Genomic DNA, 22,903 nt, shown 5'->3' with positions numbered 1-22,903 from the left:
AATACCTCCCTGCAGAACAATGGCTACACCACCCGAAAGCCAGCTTGTCTGGGTACGGTCGCGTCGTACCACAGTGAAGCCTTTTAAAAAAATTTTATGTTTTTCGCCTAGGTTTGTTTCCTGCAAGCATAGGGCCACAGGAGAGAAGTTACTTAGCATGTCTTTGATGTCACCTAAGTTGCGTAAAAGTCCTCTGCAATTCCAGTGGATAATAAAAGCCATTTTAAAACTGAAGGGTAAAAAATGGCATTACGATTGAATAGGATATAAGATGTTAGGTGACATAGATGTAGAGAAGGCTAATACAATGGAGTGATAACCTTTAGGTTATTACTTTCTTGATTAGCGTGGTTATTGGGACTTTGTCCCTCTTTGCGCGCTCGAGAGAGCGCTTGTCCTTCGGCGTCGACGACACCGGGGTTTTTGAGTCAACCTCCATCGCTCTCCCTGAGGCGCTGGAGGACCGAGAGTTGGGCGCCGAGACACTTGTCTCGGGCCTTGGGGTTCGATTGATTTTAGGGCCCAGCGGGACTGGTGTCCGCGGGTCCTTCGAAGAGGATGGAGCAGTGCTGACTGCTTCCACCACGGGGGCGGGAGGGGTCACTGCAGGGCCACTGTGTGTGGGCCCGCAGGACTCCTGAGGCCTGTGACGCTGCCCCCGCCTGCGTCACTTCGGCATAACTTCTTCTCGAAAGGTAAGGCAGTCGCTTTCTTGCTTCATAGAACGAGATTTTTTCTTTCACAGTTAGTGCAATTACTTCTTTTTCTTTTTTCCAGCAAGGGCAGGACCGCGAGTAAGCTGCATGGTCCCCTTTGCAGTTTACACAGTGTAGAGAAGAAGTGCAATTGTCAGATTGGTGATCATTTGAGCTGCATTTAGCACAGGTTGTTTGTCCTCGGCATGCATGTGAAGCATGTCCAAACCTTTGACACTTGAAACATCGTCTGGGGTTCGGGATATATGGCCTGACATTTACTTTTACATATCCTGCATTGAGAGAGGTAGGCATTTCGCTTGTTCCAAAGGTGAGTATTACATGTTTTGTCGGGATTTCTTGATCGTTTCTGCGGATGACAATTCTTTGTACTTTGGTTACGTTTTGTTCCTGGAAACCCTCCAGCAGTTCCTCATCGCTCAAGCCAAGGAAGTCCTCCTCGGATATCACACCTCTACTTGTGTTTAGAGTTCTGTGGGCTGAAATTGTAACTGTGGCATCACCAATACTGGTAAGTTCTGAGAGCTTTTGTACTTGATCTTTATCATTTAGTTCTAGGAGGAGGTCCCCGCTAGACATTTTTGAGGCTTTATATGTCGGTCCAATTTTGTCTTTTAGGCACTTGGCTACCAGGAAAGGAGACAGCTTTCTCACGGGTGTGTTGTTTTCACTATGGACTACATGATACTTGGGGAAGGCTGGGGTGTTGCTCCGAAAGGAGAACTGGAACGTTGCTTCGGTGCGGCCTCTTTTGAGAGGCCGATCATAGACGACAGAGGTTTGCGCTGCCATAAGAAGATGTATACGTTCGGCAACAGCACCGACCACCCACCACGGAGCCCAACGAGGGGACGCGGCAGAGCTTGTACACAAGTCTGCACGACGCCAGTCGTACGCCGCTACTATAACCAAATATGATGTACCCAAGGTAGGATAGCCACACACGGTTAACCCTTGCCGCCAGGGAGAATGGAAGTAAATGGAAGAAAGTAGAAGACAGTACAGGCTAAAAAGTGAGAGAGAGAGACGAAGATTGGGGAGAGAGAGACAGGAAAAGGCGACTACCGATTTCCCCCGGGTGGGTCAGTCCGGGGGTGCCGTCTACGCGAAGCGGAGGCCAAAGAGGTGTGTTGCCTCCACCGAGGGGCCGTAAAGGTCCAAACACCCGGCATCGGCTCAACCTCCAGGATCCTCTTTTCCCCGGACACGGCTAAGCCGCGCACGGCTACACGCGGGAGGGGCCAACCGTCATGTGCTCGGGTCCGTGGTGTCGCAACACACCAAACGCCTGCTTACACAGACGCCCCTGCGGGGTGATGTCCTTGTGATGTGGTGAAATGAGGCGCGCACTGACCGGCAGTTTTTCCCATGGAAAAACTTTTCCCAAAAAAGGCTTATGTGATGTGTAGTGCGCGACACGGTGCGGTAGTTGGAGACTGTGATATGTGTGGTGCGCGGCACGGTGCAGTGGTTGGAGACAAGCAAGTGTAGCAGACGACAAGGATTGCACGCGCGGAGGCGAATTCTTTGCTGGATGGAAGACGACAACGGCGAAGAGCGTCCGGCACGTGAACGCGCGGCGCAAGAAGAAATCAGTTAAAGAAAAGGCATCCAATCCGAAGAAACCACGAAGCTTCAAGACAACGAATCAGCCAGATCGGCAGGAAAGTGAGCCGCGCTGGCAGAAGAGAGGGAGACTTCCAGAAGCTGCACCAGGAGAAGGTCGGCCACTAAACAGGGGGTTGAAGAAGGGCCGTGGGGTTCCGGACCCGAGCCATCAGGACTTCACCCGACCGGGGTCTCCTGCCAACCCGTTCCTGGGCATCGCCACCCTGCCCAATCGTCAACTGCTGCCCGAGGCCGGCGAGCTTCTGCGCCCGTACACAGAGCGTGACCAGTCGGCTTACGGGCCGAGTTCCACACCCAGCTGCCTTGCCAGAACGCCGCCGCCGTCTGCCCGTGCCGCCCAGCCTTCTCCCTCCAAGCCAGAGCTGCTACGCTCCAGTAGCCCGGTCAACAATCCAATACACCGACCTTTGGTGAGATCGACGCCACTTCTTGATCCGTCTCGTCTCCGTTTCTCCATGTCGAGACTGTTGTGCGCCCACACGTTCGCGGTCTGCCCGAACTTGCCCGACATTGTTAGCATTTGTGGCTCTGAGTTGTTCTTATTGTGAGTTTTTCATTGAGTGTTTGGTTTATGGTTTTCGTTTCGTTTTTAGTTATAGTAAAAGTTTTGTGTGTGCGTTCTACGGCTTTGTCCTCAATTCGTTTCTCGGACGCTCCGCCTAAGTGAGCCGTCTGAAACAATAAAATAAAAGAACCGGTCCTAACACTCCTCAGGGCTGATTAATTTCGTCCAGCTAAAGTTATCTTACCGCGCGCACGGAAATAAAAGAGCGTGGTTAGCATTTTTATTCAACTGCGTCACCTGCGTTGTCGAATTGATTCCGCTGCGCTGAGTTAAGCAGCAGGCCTATGCCACTGAAAAACTGAACGCGGTAGACAAAATTAAAACACTTTCGGGGTTTACGGTCACGGGAGCCACAAAGATAGGCTAAAAGGAGCGCAGCAGTGGGTTCATTTTGACCACCTGCTGCTCTTTAGCGTTTTCACAAAGCACATTGCACGAGCGTTTTCTGATTCCGCCCCCATAAGAAGGCGGCCGCCGCGACTGGGAATCGAACACGTAACTCTTTGTGCACCGCGGCTTGTCATTCCCGCTCAGACACATACCGCGCCTACACCAATACCACAAAAGCATGTCGCATTTCTGGCGTTTGCACGAATACGACAAATGGCGGATCGCATCGAATTTCTAGCGCACCACGCCCATGTAAACGGCGGTAATGCGCCAGCAAGGCGAATCGTAGTATTGCGCTGCGAGAGGGTAGATCATGACAGGTAAATTAACTCACGATGTGCCTGTAAACGCTGGCGTATCGCATGAAGGGACAGAGGAAAAAAAAATGTGGTTGATCCCTCTTATATAGGAATCGGTATAGAACACGAAAGTGAAACGTGTCTTCACAGAAGTAGTGTAATGTTTATTGCACATTGATATATAATGTCTATTGGTGTTTTGTGGCTAAAGCGCCCTTAGGCGTTGATGCACCCACGCTGACGCCTGGTGGCACGTCTCCTCCATCGCGACTACCAACGTCGATGACCATGTGCAACCGTCGTGCATATGGAAGCTGCACTACGCTGCACACGCTAGCACAACGCGAAAGACGAAGCACGTAACTGACACACTAATACAACGCGCAAGACAAAGCACGTAACTGAATCGTCACCGAGTCAAATCAGCGCGTACAGCGCGTCGTAATTGCAGCCTCCGCGATCAACTTCAGAAACATTTTCAGAGCTAATTGCGGAGGCCACGCTCCGCTGTGCTGAGTACGGTGAACGCCACCTAGGTGGCGTTGGTAGTGCTTCTTGATGCCAGCGTCCCTTCGAATGCTGGCATCGAGGCGTCGTAGTGCTGAGACCACCGAAGCGTTCACTGTCGGTGCGCGTTAGTGTCATAATGCAGTACTTATCTTTTATTGCGATAGCAATTATATGGACACTCAAAAGCAGATTTCTGCCGTCGCCGTCGCCGTGAGGTTCCGTATGACGTCAATGGAGATGAAATCGTGACCGCGCGCCGCCGAACGCTGTATGTGCGAGTGAAAGGGCACGAGGGACGCGCTCTTTCACGGGGAGTGAACGCACGGCGGAGAACAAACGCGCGTTCCGCGCCGTGCTTGCTTAAGGGCTGCAGAAGTAGGCGTCTCTTTCCTCCTTTACAATCACCATATATGCGGAGCAAACGCGCCTTCTTCCGATGCGCGAGAGGCCATGGGGGAGGGAAGGAAGGGGGAGGGAAGGGAGGCGACGTTTAGCTGCGGCACCAAGTGCCTATTTATATCAGAGGCTCCGGCAACAGTCACCAACGCCGCACGCATTTTGAGCGAACGCGGGCAAAACGCCGACGGCGTCGACAACAGTTCTGCGCGTTGCCGGTGCTGCTGCATGTCCAAGTTTATACAGCTGATAAAGCTAATATCATTACTCCGTATAGCTCTCTACAAATTTGCTATCGCAATTGATGCTTCACCTTTCAGGTGAAACTGCGACAACTTTTCTGCTCGTAGGCGGCGGCACCGCCCCGAGCAAGAGCGCGGGTACACGGAGGAGTGTTAGATATATAAGGCGCGTCTGTGTAGCTCTCTGCAAATGCGTTTGTGGCGCAATGGGTTAAACGCTCGGCGATCTATCGTCTCGGATCGAGAGGTCGTGGGTTCGATTTCCAAATTTTGCATGTTTGTGGAACTTTTTCTTCTGGTTTCTTTCTTTGTATTATGTTCGTGTACATTGTAAGCTGACGTATTTCCGTGACGGAAATACGTCAGTGAAGTCTTGGTGGACCCCGGCATAAAACACTTTCGTGTTAAAACTGAGACGGCTGCCATCGTGCGCTCTGCTCTGCTCACCGACGAAACGCCGTGGCTGAAAACAAGTTCCGCCTTGCTAAAAACCAGTGTGATGATGATGATGATTGTTGGGGTTTAGTGGCGCAAGGGCCAGGTATGGCCAAAGAGCGCCATGACAGTATTAGTTCGCAGTGAAGTGATGAATTGAGAGAAGTAGATGTGACGTGGCTGTAAAGGGGCCTAAAATAATCGCTGTAAAGTGCGTAAAGTCTACATGGAATAAGATAATGGCAATGACTAGTGACGTGTACTATGAAGGTAAAAGATGCATTGCTAAACAATGACATGATGTACAAGATATGTCAGATATAAAAATTGTCAAAAAACACTACTGCCTAAACAGAGCCCTTGAAACAGAAGGGGCTGGAGGCATGTGCTTATACAAAACTATCACAGCGGCATCCTCTGAAGAAAGGATGCACTACGAATTTGTTGGGCTTAAAACATGCAGGACCACTTCGTTTAAATAACCGAGGACTGCTTTGGTCTTCAACAGCGGTTCTTCTCCAATAAACATCATAGGATGAAGAGGGATATGATACTGGTATGCTACAGGGAAATGTTTCCTTCTCTCTACTTCGGCTTCCCGACACTCCAGGAGGACATGAAGGACGGTCAGCCTCTCACCACATCTACCACAGGTTGGTGGTTCATCACCTGTCAACAAAAAAACTGTGGGTTCCGTACGTGTGTCCTATTCTCAGCCGACTGAATAGGACGTCAGTTCGCCGTGTTTTCGTTACGGGGGCCAGAAACCTAACTGTGGTTTAATCCAGTGAAGCTTATTACTTGTTTCAGCATCCCACAAGCGTTGCCAGTGGCTTCGCAGTTTCTTTCGCAAGAAAGGTTTCAGATCTGTTACAGAGACAGCAGCTGTAGGGTTAATAGCGTGTGATGTTATTGACGTAGCCTTTCGGTCAGCTAGCACATTACCCTTAATGCTTCTATGGCCAGGCACCCAGCATATAATGCTGGTTACAGAAATACGCTTGACAGAGGACGGAATAGAGCTCAGTAAGTACAGGATTTTTGTGTTTACCGAGTGACATCAATGCTTTTACGACGCTTAGGGAGTCCGTAAATATAATTGCCTTTTGAACTTTTGATTTCCTTATATGCTTCACAGCCGACAACAGTGCATGGGCCTCAGCCGTAAAAATACTCGTTTCCGGGTGGAGTACACCGGATTCCGAGAAGTATGGGCCAACAGCTGCATAAGACACCCCGGCATGTGACTTGGAAGCATCAGTGTAAAGCTCTGTACACGAGTACTTGTATTGAAGCTCTAAGAAATGCATTTTAATGTGTGCGTCTGGCGCGTGCTTAGTGACCTCTACAAACGATGTATCGCAATCTATGAGTTGCCACTGCCACGGCGGTAACAGTTTCACTGGAGCCATAGGACGATTATCAAGCAGCGGAACACCCATTTCCTCACTGAGGTTCCTCACACGCAAGGAGAATGGCTTTCTCGCTGCAGGTAGATTATGGAAGAGTGTGGCAGCGGTAACGTCATTTATGGTTGAATAACAAGGATGTTCATTGTTTGCGTGTACTTTCAGAAAATATGTGAAACTGCTATATGAACGCTGCAGATGGAGTGATCACTGGTTAGACTCTACATAGAGGCTTTGGATCGGACTTGTTCGGAAAGCACCGGTCGCGAGGCGGGTACCCAGATGGTGAACGGGATCTAGTATATTTAATGCACTTGGCGTTGCAGAATTATAAATTATAGACCCGTAATCAAGCCGTGAGAGGACAAGACTGCTATACAAGTTAAGCAAACACTTTCGATCACTGCCCCATGTTGTGCGGGACAGAAGTTTTATAACGTTCATTGTCTTCAGGTATTTTGCCCTCAGATACTTAATATGAGGAATAAATGTAAGCTTGGAATCTAAAATGATTCCTAGAAACTTATGCTCGCTGCTCACAGAGAGCGCATCTCCTTTGATTTGTATACTTGGGACAGGCGTTACGCCTCTCTTGTTTGTAAAGAGTATGCAAGTGCTTTTCTGAGCGTTAACTTTAAAACCATTCTCCTCCGCCCATTTGGACAATCTGTTCATTCCCAGCTGTACCTGTCGTTCGCAGATGGCAATATTACATGACCTAAAGGCTATCTGCACATCATCGACATAAACCGAATAAAACATTGTGCGGGGGATGACTGTACGCAGGGAATTCATTTTTACTATAAATAGTGTGCAGCTAAGCACACCGCCCTGCGGCACACCAGTTTCTTGTGTGAATGACCTAGACAAAGCTCTGCCCACCCTTACGCGAAATGTGCGATTAGTGAGGTAACTTTCGATTGTGTTAAGCATACTGCCACGAACACCCATCGCCGAAAGATCTCGGAGAATTCCAAAGCGCCATGTGGTGTCGTAAGCTTTCTCTAGGTCTAGAAATACAGACAGACAGAACTGCTTATGTATGAAAGCATCTCTAATATATGCCTCAATGCGGACAAGGTGGTCTGTAGTAGACATACCTTCTCGAAAACCACACTGGAAGGTGTCCAGAATTTTGTAATTTTCTAGAAAGCATATTAGGCGCCGGTTTATCATTTTTTCATACAGCTTGCACAGGCAGCTTGTTAGAGCTATTGGCCTGTAGCTGCTGGCCAAGGACGGGTCTTTGCCTTGTTTAAGTATGGGGATGACTATGGCTTCCTTCCATGAAGACGAAATACAGCCAGCCGCCCACATGGCATTAAAAAGAGACGAGTGTTTTCAGTGTTTCGGGGTGTAAGTACCTAATCATTTCGTACATGATACGATCCCCACCTGGCGCTGAGTTGTTGCAACAAGCGAGAGATGATTGAAGCTCAGCTAAAGTAAATGGGGAATTGTAGGCCTCACTCGATGAGCCTTTGCGATTTAGGGGTCGCCGCTCTTCGCGTTCTTTGATTCTCAGGAATGTTTCGGTATAGTGCGATGCACTTGACACATACTCAATATGTTCGCCTAGACAATCCGCCCGATCTTCCAGGCTATCACCTTGTGTACTTACTAAGGGTAGGGGATGCGACTCCCGACCTGTTAGTTTATTTACCCGATTCCAGACTTTTCTTTCATCGGTGTACGAATTTATACTCGTGATGTACCTATCCCAACTTTCCCTCTTTGCACGTCGACGTGTTCTTCTACCTTGTGATTTGATCTGTTTGAAATTAATGAGGTTTTCAGCATTTGGAGAATTGCGAAGCAATCTCCAAGCTTTGTTTTGATTTTTGCGCGCTTTCCGACATTCGTCATTCCACCATGGGATGCGACGCTTATTAGCTAATCCGCTAGTTTGCTTAATACATTTAGCTGCAGCGCTAATAATGAAACCTGTTAGGTATGCAACAGCGTCTTCTACATTAAAAACAGCAATTTCATCTCCGCCTAAATACATAAGCTCTCGGAACATTTCCCAGTCGGCCGAGTCCATGTTCCATCGAGGAAAATGTGGCAAGCATGTATGATGTTTTGTTAAGTTTAGCATAACTGGGAAATGGCCGCTCCCAAAGGGGTTCCTGAGAACGGACCACTCCAGATACGGAATTAGAGTACTCGATACTATACTTAAATCAATGGCTGAGTATGTGTTATGTGTAACGCTGTAATAAGTTGGCTCTTTCTTGTTAAGTATAGATGCACCTGAAGAAAACAGAAAATTTTCTATAAGGCATCCTCGCGCATCTAAACGAGAGTCGCCCCATAAGGGGCTATGAGCGTTCACATCACCGACAACTATGTACGGCGGAGGAAGTTCATCAATAAAGCTTTGAAACTGTGTCTTGGAAAGTTGATAATAAGGAGGGACGTAAATCGAACTAATTGTGACTAGCTTACCGAACAGTATTGCTTGGACAGCAACTGCCTCAAGGGAAGTTCGGAGGTTCAATTGCCGACAGGCAACACCTTTATCTACTATTATAGCGACACCGCCCGACGAGGCGGTAGCGTCGTCGCGGTCCTTGCGAAAAATAGCCTAGTGCCTTAAAAAGTTTGTATTCTCTCCTTTGAGATGCGTCTCCTGGACACACAGCACCCTCGGACTATATTTAAGAAGGAGCTCTTTGACATCATCAAGGTTACAAAGGAGGCCCCTAACGTTCCATTGTAATATTTGCGTGTTCATAATGAAAGAGGAGTTTGTGCTGTGCGTTCAGGGAATGCAAATCAGTTCACAGAGGCTTTGTCGGGCCCTGTGATGCGGGATTTTTCTTTTCTGGAGCGATCGCGAGAATCTCGCCGCTCACTAGGCGCTGATGGCGCCGTCTGGCTGGTTGTTGTGTCCATCGCCTCTTGCAGGGCGCTGGACACGCGCTCTTGCAAGCGCTGTGTTGGACGTGGAGGCCTCGTCTCAAGAGACGAGACCCTTGAGGCCACCAGCCCGGCGGAGGTCGATGGCCCCTTCTTCTGGGATGGCGGCGCAGCGCTAGCCGCAGCCGCCGAGGGGGCGGATGGCGTCACCGCCGGCTCAGTGTGTGCGGGCCGGGCAGCCGCCAGAGGCCGTGGTGGCGCTGCCCCCTGACGCGCCACTTCGGCAAAGCTATTCTTCGGCAGGTAGGAAACCCGCCTTCGTGCTTCTTTGAATGATATGTTTTCTTTGACTTTGATCATTACGATCTCCTTCTCCTTCTTCCAAGATGGACAGGACCGCGAGTACGCGGCGTGCTCCCCATCACAATTCACACAGTGTGGCGCGTTCTCACAAGATTCAGACGGATGTTCATCAGCACATTTGGCACAGGTTATTCGGCCTCGGCAGTTCTGAGAACTGTGGCCAAACCTCTGGCATTTGAAGCAGCGGAGGGGATTCGGGATATAGGGCCTGACTCGGATCTTTACATAGCCTGTCTCGATAATCTCGGGAAGCACACTTGAGCCGAATGTTAGGATTAGATGCTTTGTTTGAATCTCTTTACCATCACGCCTCATCTTAATTCTTTTCACATTGATGACATTCTGGTCCCTCCATCCCTCCAAAAGTTCAGTCTCAGCAAGCTCCATTAGATCATCATCGGAGATGACACCACGAATGGTGTTCATAGAACGGTGGGGGGTGACACTCACAGGAATGGCCCCGAAAGACACAAGTTTAGGTAGCTTTTCATATTGCATTTTATCACGGAGTTCAAGAAGTAGGTCACCGCTTGCCAACTTTGAGACTTTGTAACCTGGGCCAAAAGTTTCAATCACTGATTTCGCAACCAGGAAAGGTGAGATGATTCTTGCTGACTTTTCAGTTTTCTCAGAGTGTATCACGTGAAATCGTGGAAAGTTATCTACTTGGTGGCCAAAAAACTTGAAAACTTCTTCGGTGCGCCCTCGTTTATGAGGGCGATCAAGGAGTCGGGGAAATGACGAAAAAGCCATAAAGGTAACACTGATTTCGGTAGCTATGCCAGCCACCCACCACCGAGCCCAACAAGGGGACGCTACGAGACCCGAAGGAGACGCAGACGCCAGCTGTACATAGCCACTATAACCTAATATAATAGACCCAAGGTTGGATAAATTACACCAGGTTAACCCTTGCTGCCTGGAAAATTGGCAAGTAAAAGGAAGTGAAAAGAAGACAGGAGAGATGCAAAGAGAGACAGAAAGACGAAGGTTGGAGAGAGAGAGAGACAGGAAAAGGCAACTACCGATTTCCCCCGGGTGGGTCAGTCCGGGGGTGCCGTCTACGTGAAGCCGAGGCCAAAGAGGTGTGTTGCCTCCGCCGGGGGGCTAAGAAATGCGATACGCTACAGTCGCGCTCGTGTAAACACTCGCTGCATCACCATTCGCCACGTCCGGCGTATCACGGCACCCGAAAAAATCCAGGACATTCAGAGCGCCGCTCCAGCTCACTACTCTAGGGAGCGCTCTCACTTTCGCCTTAGGACCGCGACCGCGATCTTGCGGAGTTACGGTCACGTGGATGCTGAAACTTCTGTTAGCACGGCGTCTGCAGCGACGGTGCGGCGGGGTCGCGTTGTGTTGGTCCGCCAGTTTTGTTTATAACAGTCCGCTTTTTGCCTCCATTTGCACTGGTTAGCCCCTGTATATGTTCGACTTGAGGACGCTTTTGATGCGAAAGCGTCAAATGGCCCATTGAGCGATAGAGCCGGCGTCTTTCATGTGCAGCAGCAAAACAGCACCTAAACTAGCATTGCCATTGGCTGCGACGCCACGTCACGAGCTGCGCCTCGACGGATTAGAGTGGGCGAAAGGGAACACCTATACTGCAACGTTAGCGCGCCAGGTGTTGCGTGAGGGGAGAGGGCACCGCGGCATGGGTGGCATGCGGCGTTGGCACCGCAGGCTGCTGCTTGCTGACTCGGGCAGCACGTGCCGCCACGGTACATCACTCGCAGCGCAAAACTCAACACCGTTCAATTGGACATTAATGCCTTCGAATTCGCAACTCATAATAAGAGCTTAGTTGTCCTCGGATTTTTCTCTAACTTTAATCTGGAGCGGGCTGCACTTCGTTGCGATCCGAGTTGCAACGCGGTAGAAACCAATGGAATGTACCATTACACTGTCGACTTAAAAAGGCAGGCACATTGGTTACCTGCCATTACCGTGCCGACAATGTCTACGCTGCCCGTGTTTCAATGAAACGCATGAAATCTTCAAGAACTATAATGAAACTGCAGGAGAGATACTAGAATATTTGACCACAGAAGCAAACAGTGAAAAATATGTTAGTGCCACGTTGATTACCCTGATAAAGACGCAAAGTTAGGAATACCTTCGTTGCAAGATTCGACAACAGCGACTTAGATGCTTCTATTGGCACATTTTGTCTGTGTTTTACTTTTCATGCGTACAATTTGTAGTACAATTTGTAGTTAAAGAATGTGCCCGCTTCTGTCATTGTAATATTGCGCAAAAGTATTAAGTAAATATATATTGATTTTCGTATACATTACAGGAAACGTTACCATCATTCCCTACAGAGAGTTCTCTCAATGCTCACATTCCTGAACTAAAAAAAAAAATGTACGTAGCACGTGAAAGAAAGCTAAGCGTATAAATCACGTTGTTCACTTTAATAAGTCTCATACCTTTATGTCAGTATATAATACGTAATTATTAGATGGAAGCCGTGACAAACTTTAACCTACATCCAACACTGATCGAGCGATGTCACACGTCTGTGCGACCGGCGTCCACAGCAAACCAGTGGCCAGGACTGCGGTCGCGTACTAGAAGCACATCTGTGCACAAATAACATGCGATCTGATGTGACTGTACGTACACGATTTATAGTTGCAATATATGAAGCACTTATTTCGTAGAAAACGTCCCAGAGACAAACAACGCCACTGCGAAGCGCGCAGTCACTTATATATGACCGTACTACTCGCGCAGATTCCACAGCGTTACCAACTAAGCACGAAAGGGTATATATACTACTTAGCTGAGAAGAGATCTCCGATATTTTAGAATCAGCGTGGTCGGGCTCGGCAACGTACAATGCACCACAAAATTTTACGGACCACGGGATTTAAGACAAAGGTGAACATATCTGCAGCCCCGCAAGGCAAGCTTGGTAATTCGCATTTCCAGCTTCGACTAGTACATCCGAACAACGTTGTGACGTACGGTTTCGCTGGCTACTGTTCCAGGCTGCTCGGAAATTCAACGTTTTCTGAGATCCCGTGGTCCGTAAAATGTTTGGAGTTGGCTGTACTTTTGTACCATGCACGCCCTATGTGCGAGGTCACTGCGCAGAAAACGGCGGCCCCTTACGCCTCGGTAGTTCGGTCTCCGTAGTGGCGGCGCGACAACACGCAGCCAGCGTGAGCCAGGCGCCCAGGATTCCAGCGAGAGCCACCATCGCCCGGTGCTGGTCCGGGACCGCGCTGGCGCGTCTGCCGAGGGCGGGCACCCACCGGAGCCTGCGAGAGCACGGAGTCGCAATTAGGGCTTCACAGACTTCTTTAACGCGACAGCGTTTTCCCCAATTATTGACACTATATGAGAGAACCACCAGCCAAACGACTGTCGGGCTCAACTGCGAAGATGTCGCCGCCGATAGTCTGATGATGATGATGACGATTAATGGGGTTTTGTGGCGCAAGGGCCAGGGAAGGCCAAAAAGCGCCAGACAATGGTATGTTGCAGTCGACATTGTGGTCAATGTCAGAGCGTATATGTGACACGGCCTAAAAACATTCGCTGTAGAGTGCTTAAAATATATGCTTAAATAAAATTATTGCAGTGATACATAGGGTGTACAGTGACATGTCGGGAGAAAAGATATGCTACGAAGCGGTGATATACTAAAATATGTGACTGTCAGTAGCACTACTGCCTCATCGGGGCCCTTCGTGAGTAAGGGCGTGGAGGCGTGTGCTATACAAAACGCTAGCATCGCAACAGCGGCCTCTCAATAGAGGCCGGGTTACGAATTTTTGGGGCTAATAGCATGCACCGCCGATTGTCTCTGCGTAAACGCTGCTGCTCCCAAATGGGCACTAAGGAGGAAAACGACTTTAGCTGTGTTTGTAAAACCCTTATAAAGTACAAAATAGCCGCTCTTAACCGCGAGAAGATCGTTGGCAAGCCAGAAAATAGGCAAAAACGAAAAACTAGTGGTGAGGCGACCTTGACATTCCCGCCACAAGGTGCCTACTCTGGCTTAGTGAACGTATTGTCGGCAAAAGTGGACAACATCACATTCTAAAAGGACTGAACTAAAGAAGTTTCCAGAATTTTAACAGAATCACATGCCCAAAACGCAAGAAAAAGAAACAAGGAATGCTATGTACTTCATGTCGTCGCACTGACGTACCAGCCCTGGTGCGCCGTCGAGAAATTCGAAAATAAAACCTTGGCGGTCATTTTCTCCCCTAATAATCGATCTATCACTACGAAATGAAGGAAAGTAGAGCTTTCAAAAATAATTTATCAATCTGAAATTATTCAGCGCTGATCAGAACTGATCCCTGTCACACCATCCCAGTTTTCGGCTTGTTAAGGTGTCTTTCCGTTGTCTGTTTAGAGAAATTACGCGCAGAACTCGTTTCTATATGACATGACCGGAACCTGCCGTCGCTACTAAAAGCGCCTTGTTTTGAAAAACTTCGGGAAATCACCGCGTTGACAAGGGGAGTGGAAGGGAAATACGGCATCATAAATAGCGTGAATGCCTGCTGCTATAGAAGCAACTGCATGCATAATGCATGACGCCCGCCACATCCTTGCGCCTTTGTCATTTGGCACGCCAACGTGTCCATTAAGAAGCGACATACACAGCATTGTGCATTAGGCTACAACTGTGAATCCTCGTCGAAGGCAAATTAACAACTTACGTTTGCCACCAGCGCCATCATATACGCGTCGCGTCTACGTCACGCTTCGATGCAAATTGCGGAATATCCAGAATAGACCCTCTGGCTATGGGAGAGCAGCACTGTAACTGCGCGTGCCCCGAACAGCGCTATGACACATAGCCTATATAGGCGAGCGGTGGGAGCAATTTTCAGTAGCACATGCTACGACTTGACGTCAGCAAATTGAACGCCCATCTTGAGGCGTATGTGTCCCGCTTCTGACATGGCTGGGCACCGCCGTGTTAAAACGTAAAGGCGCATGAGCTGCTCGCCACACGCAGGGTCGTGGAGAGACATTGGCTGGACGAATTGGGCTAAAGCAAACATTGATACAGACGCGCGTCTGTTATCTTTCAGTATGTCTAACCAGCGCCTCGTCGGCGCTGGTCTGGCCGTTTTCGTGGCCTCTCTGCCGGACAGCGGCAGAATATTTTAGTTGCGCACTCAAACTGGCCGCCTTGTGGCCAGGGCTGGTTCCGTATTGCGCAACACAGACACGACAGTTGGCGCAAAGCCATAGCCAACAACACATGTGGTGCAGCGTTGTCATGCGACACCTGACTGGGCGAGATTACCGACGGAGCTTTAGCGAAAATATTGTATGAGGTTATCCAACAAGACAGAGATTTACAAGAGGATAAAGCCAAATTGCTGGCAGTGGTCAGCCAGAGATGTTCCGGGAGTCAACTTTCCAACGAAGGGAGTCGCGTTGACGCAGATGCTCCCGTACTCGGCCCCATGCCCAGGTGCTGAAGAATACAAGTCGCCTTGTCGAAAGTTGGCTCCGGATACATCAATCACTGTGTGCAGGCGCGTGTCTTACTTCAGCGCCAGCGAGTGCAGACACTGGCTATACACCGACCGCGCGCGCACACGGTGTAATTCAGCTTTCAGAAACTGCGGAAGATTGTCGTGAAACAGTTGCCCATACCTGGAACAGGCTGCAGATCAGGCTCGCTCAGATGGCCGTCGCCCGCGTCGTTCACATGGCCCACCCCGTGACCGACGGCCGAGAGGACTGCCTCCTCTTCTTTGTTCTCTTCCTTGCTCTTGTGGCGAAAGATGATGATGATGATGCTGACCTTATCATCTTTGGCGCATACCCACTCAAGGGGATCGGCCAAGAGTCGGGCAGACTTCATATATGTGCTAAGTGTATAAATTTAGCAAATGTGTCAGTTTTAATTTTGGTACATATATTAAAGTAAGTAAATTCTAAGACAATTCACTGGATAATAAATATACAAAAATATACACACTAATACAAGAGGCAATAATGTTATGATAAATGGAATAATATACGCTTAACAATGAAATCGGTTTCATTCAATAATGAATTTCTCTATGGCAATGCATACCTTCCTGTAGTGTCCAAGCACAGAAGCTCCGAAAGACAGCAGTTGCGGAGTGTTCAATGGTAGGGCGAGCTGTCGCATTGCAATTTGCAATATTCTTTTTCTCAGGGAGGAGAAACGCCGGCAGTCCAGTAAGTAATGGTCGATCGTTTCTAATGCGGTCCAGAAATGGCACAAAGGGTAAATCGCCAGACCATATCGGTCCATGTAGAAATTTAGGCGTGGGACTCGACATCGCAGCCTCGTTAATATCACTTCTGTCTGTCTGAATTTGCAAAAGTTCCTGCTCCAAGGGAATTGTAAGTGCTGCAGTTCGGTGGATCATGCTAGATGTGATTTCGCTGCCATAAGGCTGTATCTTATAAACCTTACCGACGTTATGAAACCCGTCGTTGGAAGAAGGGAACACACAGGGCCTGTAATAGAAGCCTTTGCCAGGCTAAGGACTGACTCTTCTTTGTTCTTTGGCTTGCTCTTGTGGCGAAAAAGAAGAAATGATAAACAAACCCTTCGCTCGTGCTACAGAAAAAACACTGACTTCGAATTGATAGCCGAGTCGTAATGTCGCTATCAATATTCCATATCGTGGAATAAAATTGGCGGTGCATCCATCAGAGATGACTGTCGAAGTTAATGCTATCAACAGTCTATCTTACTGGTTGGCGGGTAAATATTTATCATATGTTTTATACGATGGCTATCATGAAAGGCGGCGCACACCCAGTGACCCAAGGTGTCATGAAAGAGGTTTAAAGGGACTTTCAACCGACATTTATGGACCCAGTTTTTTATGGCGCAACGAAAAGCTCACCATCGGTAGTGTAACCACCTGCAGCGGTTACTTCCAAAAGTGCGTGGATATTTTGTAAGCAGAATTTTTCGATCTGAGCAGCCTGTAAAAAAATGAGTCCCTCCTCCAGCAACGCTAAGTGACAGCGATGCCGATACCCCGGCTCGCAAATTGGGATAGCCGCTCGTCGTCCTGCTTTCACTCGAGGAAGTGCAACTGTGGTTAACCACCTATATCTTCAATTTCGAGCCACCTTTAAAGGTAAATAGACTGGTACAATAATTTTGCATTGCTGTACAGACCTTTGTTATAGCTGCACTGCGTTTTTCCCCCCAAGTACACGCCTACGTCACGGCTAGCTGGCCCCCATCGTCGTTATTCAGTCGATTGATGAGCCAAGCCAAGTCATCGAAAACGAAGGCGAAGGCAGCGCTACTTTTCTACTCACTACAAACGAAGGCTTATCTGCACGTTGTAAGTTAGAAAAAGCTTATAATATAAAGAATGCTACTGCATTTCAATATTAATAAAAAGACCAGGAGCAGCATACACTAGTAGAAGGTCACGTGGTAGACCTCCTAAATAGGTTCATGTTTTTGCCGCATGGGGCGCCAAAGCTCATTTTTCACGACTTTTATTGAATAATTCAAAATATAAATCCACGTTTAAAAAGACAAAACGGGCCCGTTCTAGCCAATACGATAGACGATCTTTCCATCTGCGGGGGTATCTCAATTCATGTTCTGAGCGGTTGATGATGATGTGTGGTGTTTTATGGCGCAAGGGCAATGATGATGATGATGATATATGTTGTTTTCTGGCGCAAGGGCCAGCTATGGCCAAAGAGCGCCAAGACGTGGTGTACTGAGTGAGAAATGGTATGATCAATGACAGTGGGTAGGTGTAGGGTGGCTGTAAAGGGGCCTAAAATTCTGCGCACTAAAGGTGCGTAAAATACAAAATTAATAAGATCATGACAATGATGTGATAGGGCGCAATGAATATGGTATAAAAAAAAGCTGTGAGCGATACAAGGCACTACTGCCTCACAGAGACCCTTAGAAGCAAGAGCCTGGAGGAGAGTGCATTTCAAAATGCTGTCGCAGCAGCGTCTTCTGAAAGAGGACCCTGCTACGAATCTCTCGGGCGAAGAACTTGCAAAATGTCGATGTCGTTTAAAAAGGCTAAAACTGAGTCGTGCTGAAATACCGGGTCATTAGCTAAAAACATCACTGGGTGAAGGGGTATGTTCTCTCTATAGGCTTGAACAAAGTGTTTCTTTCTTTCAGGTTCTATTAGAGGACACTGCACTAGGATGTGAAGTACAGTAAGTACCTCCCCACATCTAGTACAGGTCGGGGGTTCGCCTCCAGACAACAAGTAATTGTGCGTGCCGTAAGTGTGTCCTATTCTGAGCCTACAGAATAGGACATCATTTCTTCTAGATTTCGTGGTGGATGGCCAGTTCCCTAAACGGGGCTTAATTAAATGAAGCTTGTTATGAGTCTGGCCGTCCCACAAACGTTGCCAGTGGACTCGAAGTCTCTTGCGTAGATATGGCTTCATATCGAGAACAGGGACGAGCATAGATGTGTTGCCAGCTTTTGCCTTGATGGATGTGGCAAGCTGGTCTGCCAGTACATTTCCCTCGATGTCTCGGTGTCCTGGCACCCAGCACACCACAACATGCTGGCCAGACGCATAAATACTACATATGAATGAATAAAGCGATACTATTACAGCATTTTTGTGCCTCTTAAGAGATTTTAAGGCTTTTACTACGCTCAGTGAGTCTGTGTAGATGATTGCTTTTGGTATTTTCGATTCTTTGATGTATTTAAGAGCCGACAGTATTGCATAAGCCTCTGCTGTGAAAATGCTCGTTAGGGGGTGCAGGGCGTCGGCATCTGAAAATGATGGGCCAACCGCTGCATAAGAGACGCCAGCATGAGACTTTGATGCATCGGTGTAAAATTCCGGACAGGAGTATTTATGCTGCAGTTCGAGGAAATGCATTCGAATGTGTGCAACTGGGGCGTGCTTCGAAACATGTAAAAAGGACAAATCACAGTCGACAATCTGCCACTGCCACGGTGAGACCTGTATAGTGGGTGTCATTAGACGATGTTCAAAGAGTGGGACATCCATTTCCTCAGCCAGACTTCTCACACGCAACGAGAAGGGCTCTCTTACTGCAGGTCGGTTATGAAAGAGGTGGGAGCTGGACAAATCATTTACGGTGGAATATGAGGGATGTTCACTGTTTGCATTCACTCTAAGAAAATACATGAAAGCTGTGTAGGTCCTCTGGAAGTGGAGGGACCACTCATTGGATTCCACGTAAAGGCTTTCTACAGGGCTTGTCCTAAAGGCACCTGTAGACAAGCGAATACCTAGATGGTGGATGGGGTCCAGCATCTTCAACGCGGTTGGGGTGGCTGACTGGTAAATTATGGCCCCGTAGTCTAGGCGAGTTCGTATGAGGCTTTTATACAAATTTAACAGACACTTTCTGTCACTACCCCATGTAGTGCGTGACAACACTTTTAAAATATTCATTGTTTTCATGCACTTGTTTTTTAGATGTTTTAAGTGTGGTATGAATGTTAGCTTAGTGTCAAGAATTATGCCTAAGAATTTATGTTCCGTTTCTACAGGTAGACGCTGTCCTTGCAGGTCAATGTCGGGGTCGGGGTACAGTCCTCTCTTTCTAGAAAAAAGGACGCAGGTGCTCTTTTGTGGATTTAGGCAGAACCCATTCTCGTCTGCCCATTTAGCCACCTTGTTCAGACCAAGTTGAACCTGCCGCTCACAGATTGCAAGGTTGCATGATTTAAATCCAATCTGTATATCATCGACGTACGTTGAATAAAACATGTGGCGTGGGATGCATAGACGCAAGGAATTCATTTTTATAATGAAGAGAGTGCAACTGAGCACCCCACCCTGTGGTACTCCGGTTTCCTGCACGAAAGGCCGTGATAATGCATTGCCAACTCGAACACGGAATGTGCGATTCAGCAGATAACTTTCAATCACATTTAACATATTACCACGTATACCAAAGTGGGAGAGGTCTCTCAGTATTCCGAACCGCCATGTGGTGTCGTATGCTTTTTCCATATCGAGGGAAAACAGAAAGGAAGAATTGTTTGTGAACAAAAGCTTCACGTATCTGTGCCTCAATACGTATCAAATGGTCAATGGTGGATCGACCCTCGCGAAAACCGCACTGGTATGGGTCAAGCAGCTTGTTTGATTCTAGGAAATGTATCAGACGACGGTTTATCATTTTCTCGAAAGCTTTGCAGAGGCAGCTTGTTAGAGCTATGGGCCGGTAACTCGATACGGACGATGGATCCTTGCCCTGCTTCAGGATAGGGATCACTATGGCCTCTTTCCAGGCAGAGGGGATCTCGCCGGAGGTCCATATAGAGTTATAGAGACAGAGAAGGGTTTTCTTCGTTTCAGAGGGTAGGTTTTTCAACATGTCATATAGTATACGGTCAGGGCCTGGGGCAGATTGGTTGCAACAGGTGAGTGATGCATGCAGCTCTGCTAGGGAGAAAGGTAGGTTATATGGTTCGTTTCCGGTGCTCTTTCGGTCCAGTTTTTGTTTTTCTATTACTGATTTGTATCTTTTAAACGCTGTAGAATAATGTGATGAACTGGACACATGTTCAAAATGTGCACCCAGATGGTTTGCCTGGTCCTCCAGGCTGTCTCCCTGCGTGTGTACCAGGGGAGGTGGATGTGTTTGTCGTCCTCTTACTCTATTCACCCTGTTCCAAACCTTGGCCTCATCCGTGTACGAGTTGATACTTGATAAAAATGTTTGCCAGCTGTCTCTCCTGGCTTGTCTGCGTGTTCTCCTACCTTGGGACTTGATTTTCTTGAAACTGACAGGTTTTCAGCAGTAGGATAATCGCGAAGCTGCCTCCATGCTTTGTTCTGCTGCCTACGTGCGTTCCGGCATTGTTCATTCCACCAAGGAACACGGCGTTTGCTAGAAAGTCCACTTGTTTGGGGAATACACTTAGAAGCTGCGTCAATTATGAAATTGGTCAAATACTCGATGGCACCGTCAATTCCGAGCGATGAAATGTCAGCCCACGAGAGCTTACTGGTAAGTGCTTGGAATTTATCCCAGTCCGCTGCATTGACCTTCCACCGAGGAGCATGTGGTGGAGATTCGTATTGTCTTGGTGCTCTCAGCAGTATTGGGAAATGGTCGCTCCCGTAAGGGTTTTTTATAACTTCCCATTCAAGTTCAGGCAATATGGATGGAGAAGCTATGCTGAGGTCTATAGAGGAAAATGTTTTGTTTGCAAGACAATAATATGTAGGTTCTTTTTTGTTAAGCAGACAAGCACCGGATGAGAACAGAAAATCTTGAATTAGACGGCCTCGCGCATCGATGCGAGCGTCGCCCCACATATTGTTGTGTGCATTGAGATCGCCCAGAACAAGATAGGGCTCTGGCAATTCGTCTATCAAGGACTGAAATTCGTGTTTGTGTAAGCGGTAATGTGGGGGTATGTAAAGCGAGCAAATTGTGACGAGCTTGTTAGGAGAACAAGTCGGACTGCCACTGCTTCAAGTGGCGTTTGCAGCTTCAAACGTTGACACGCTATGCTTTTGTGAATTATAACGGCAACACCGCCTGAGGATGCACGAGCATCATCGCGGTCTTACGAAACGTAACATACTGTCGGAGAAGTTCGCATGTTCCCGATTTTAAGTGAGTTCCTGTACACACAGCACTTTTGGATTATGTTCGTGGAGAAGTTCTTGTACATCATCGAGGTTCGTAAGAAGGCCTCTGATGTTCCATTGTATGATTTGTGTATCCATACTGAATGTAAATGGGTGCTGTGTGTACTAAAAAAGGAAGTGTTGCCTTAGATTACAGAGCCCTTTCCAGGCCCTGTAACGCGGGATTTGTCCTTTCTGAAGCGGTCGAGCGAACCTCGCCGCTCCTTAGGCGCTTGGTGCGCCGTCAGGATGGGTGTGGTGTCCATTGCCTCTTGTGAGGCGCCGGACACGCGCTCTTGCGAGCGAGAAGTTTCACGAGAAAGTCTCGCCGCGAAGGACGAGACATTTGCGCCCATCATCCCGGAGGTCGATGGGTTGCCTTTGGGCCTGAGCTGCGCCGGCTGTTGCCAGCGCCAGCAGGGGCCCGTGAGGGTGAGGCAGCCTTGACTGCACCCACCGTGGGAGCTGCTGGCGGGCCTGCAGGTTCGTTACGCGTAGCGCAGGCTGCTACCGAGGACTGTTGTGGTGCCGGCAACCCTAGGGTAACCGGGCCTGTTTGCTGGTTGGGTGGAGTAGACTTCGCTACTTCACCCTAGGGGCAGGAGCCACAAGCGACAGCTCGCTGCGCGCGGGCTGGGCAGATGGCAATAGCCGCTGCGACGCTGCCCCTTGACGCGCCGCATCAGCGTAAGTGGTCGTGTGGAATGGTGAGCACCTTTTGCGTGCTTCCTTAAACGATATGTTTCACGGACTTTGAGAGTGATGATTTCTTTTTTCTTTTTTCCAGTTCGGGCAGGAACGTGAGTAGGATGCATGGTCACCACTGCAGTTCACACAGTGAGGAGTGCCACTACAATTGTCAGAGGAGTGGCCCTGGACTCCACACCTTGCGCAAGTTATTTGACCACGACAGCTCTGCGAGCCATGGCCGAATCTTTGGCATTGAAAGCACCGTCTAGGGTTAGGGACATATGGTCGAACAGTTAACTTAATGTATCCTGTTTCGATTGTTTCAGGCAGAACGCTAGATCCAATGTTAGCACAAGATGTTTGGTGGGGATTTCTTTGTTGTCCCGTCTGATGATGATACGTTTTACATTGGTGACGTTTTGATCTTTCCACCCTTCCAGGAGTTCTGCTTCCGATAATTCTAGGAGGTCTGCTTCTCTATACGACCTCCGCGTGAGCTATTCATTGATCGGTGTGGTGATACAGAAATTGGTATGTTGCCGAACGTCACAAGTTGCCGAGTTTCTCGTACTGCTGTTTTGAGGGACCTCAAGAAGAAGGTCTCCGCTAGCCATTTTGATCACGTTGTAACCTGACCCTAAAGCTTCGGTTAAAGATTCGCAACAATGAATGGTGAAACTGATCTGGCCTTTTGAGAGTTCTCACTGTGTACAACATGGATTTTGGTTGGATAGTTTCTTTTGGTCGGTGAAAGATAGGCAAAGTTCATCGGTGGCGTCCCCTTTTAGAGG

At 48.4% G+C, this 22,903-nt stretch overlaps 1 protein-coding gene across 9 annotated transcripts in view; it reads left to right on the top strand.

The window, feature by feature from the left end:
* Positions 1 to 22,903, top strand: part of LOC119434118 (uncharacterized) — a 210,484-nt gene that overhangs the window by 73,188 nt on the left and 114,393 nt on the right. The window lies entirely within an intron of this gene.

This window comes from Dermacentor silvarum, chromosome 11 (genome assembly GCF_013339745.2).
Source record: "Dermacentor silvarum isolate Dsil-2018 chromosome 11, BIME_Dsil_1.4, whole genome shotgun sequence".
Taxonomy (NCBI): Eukaryota; Metazoa; Arthropoda; class Arachnida; order Ixodida; family Ixodidae; genus Dermacentor; species Dermacentor silvarum.
This window is presented reverse-complemented; position numbering and strand designations above follow the sequence as displayed.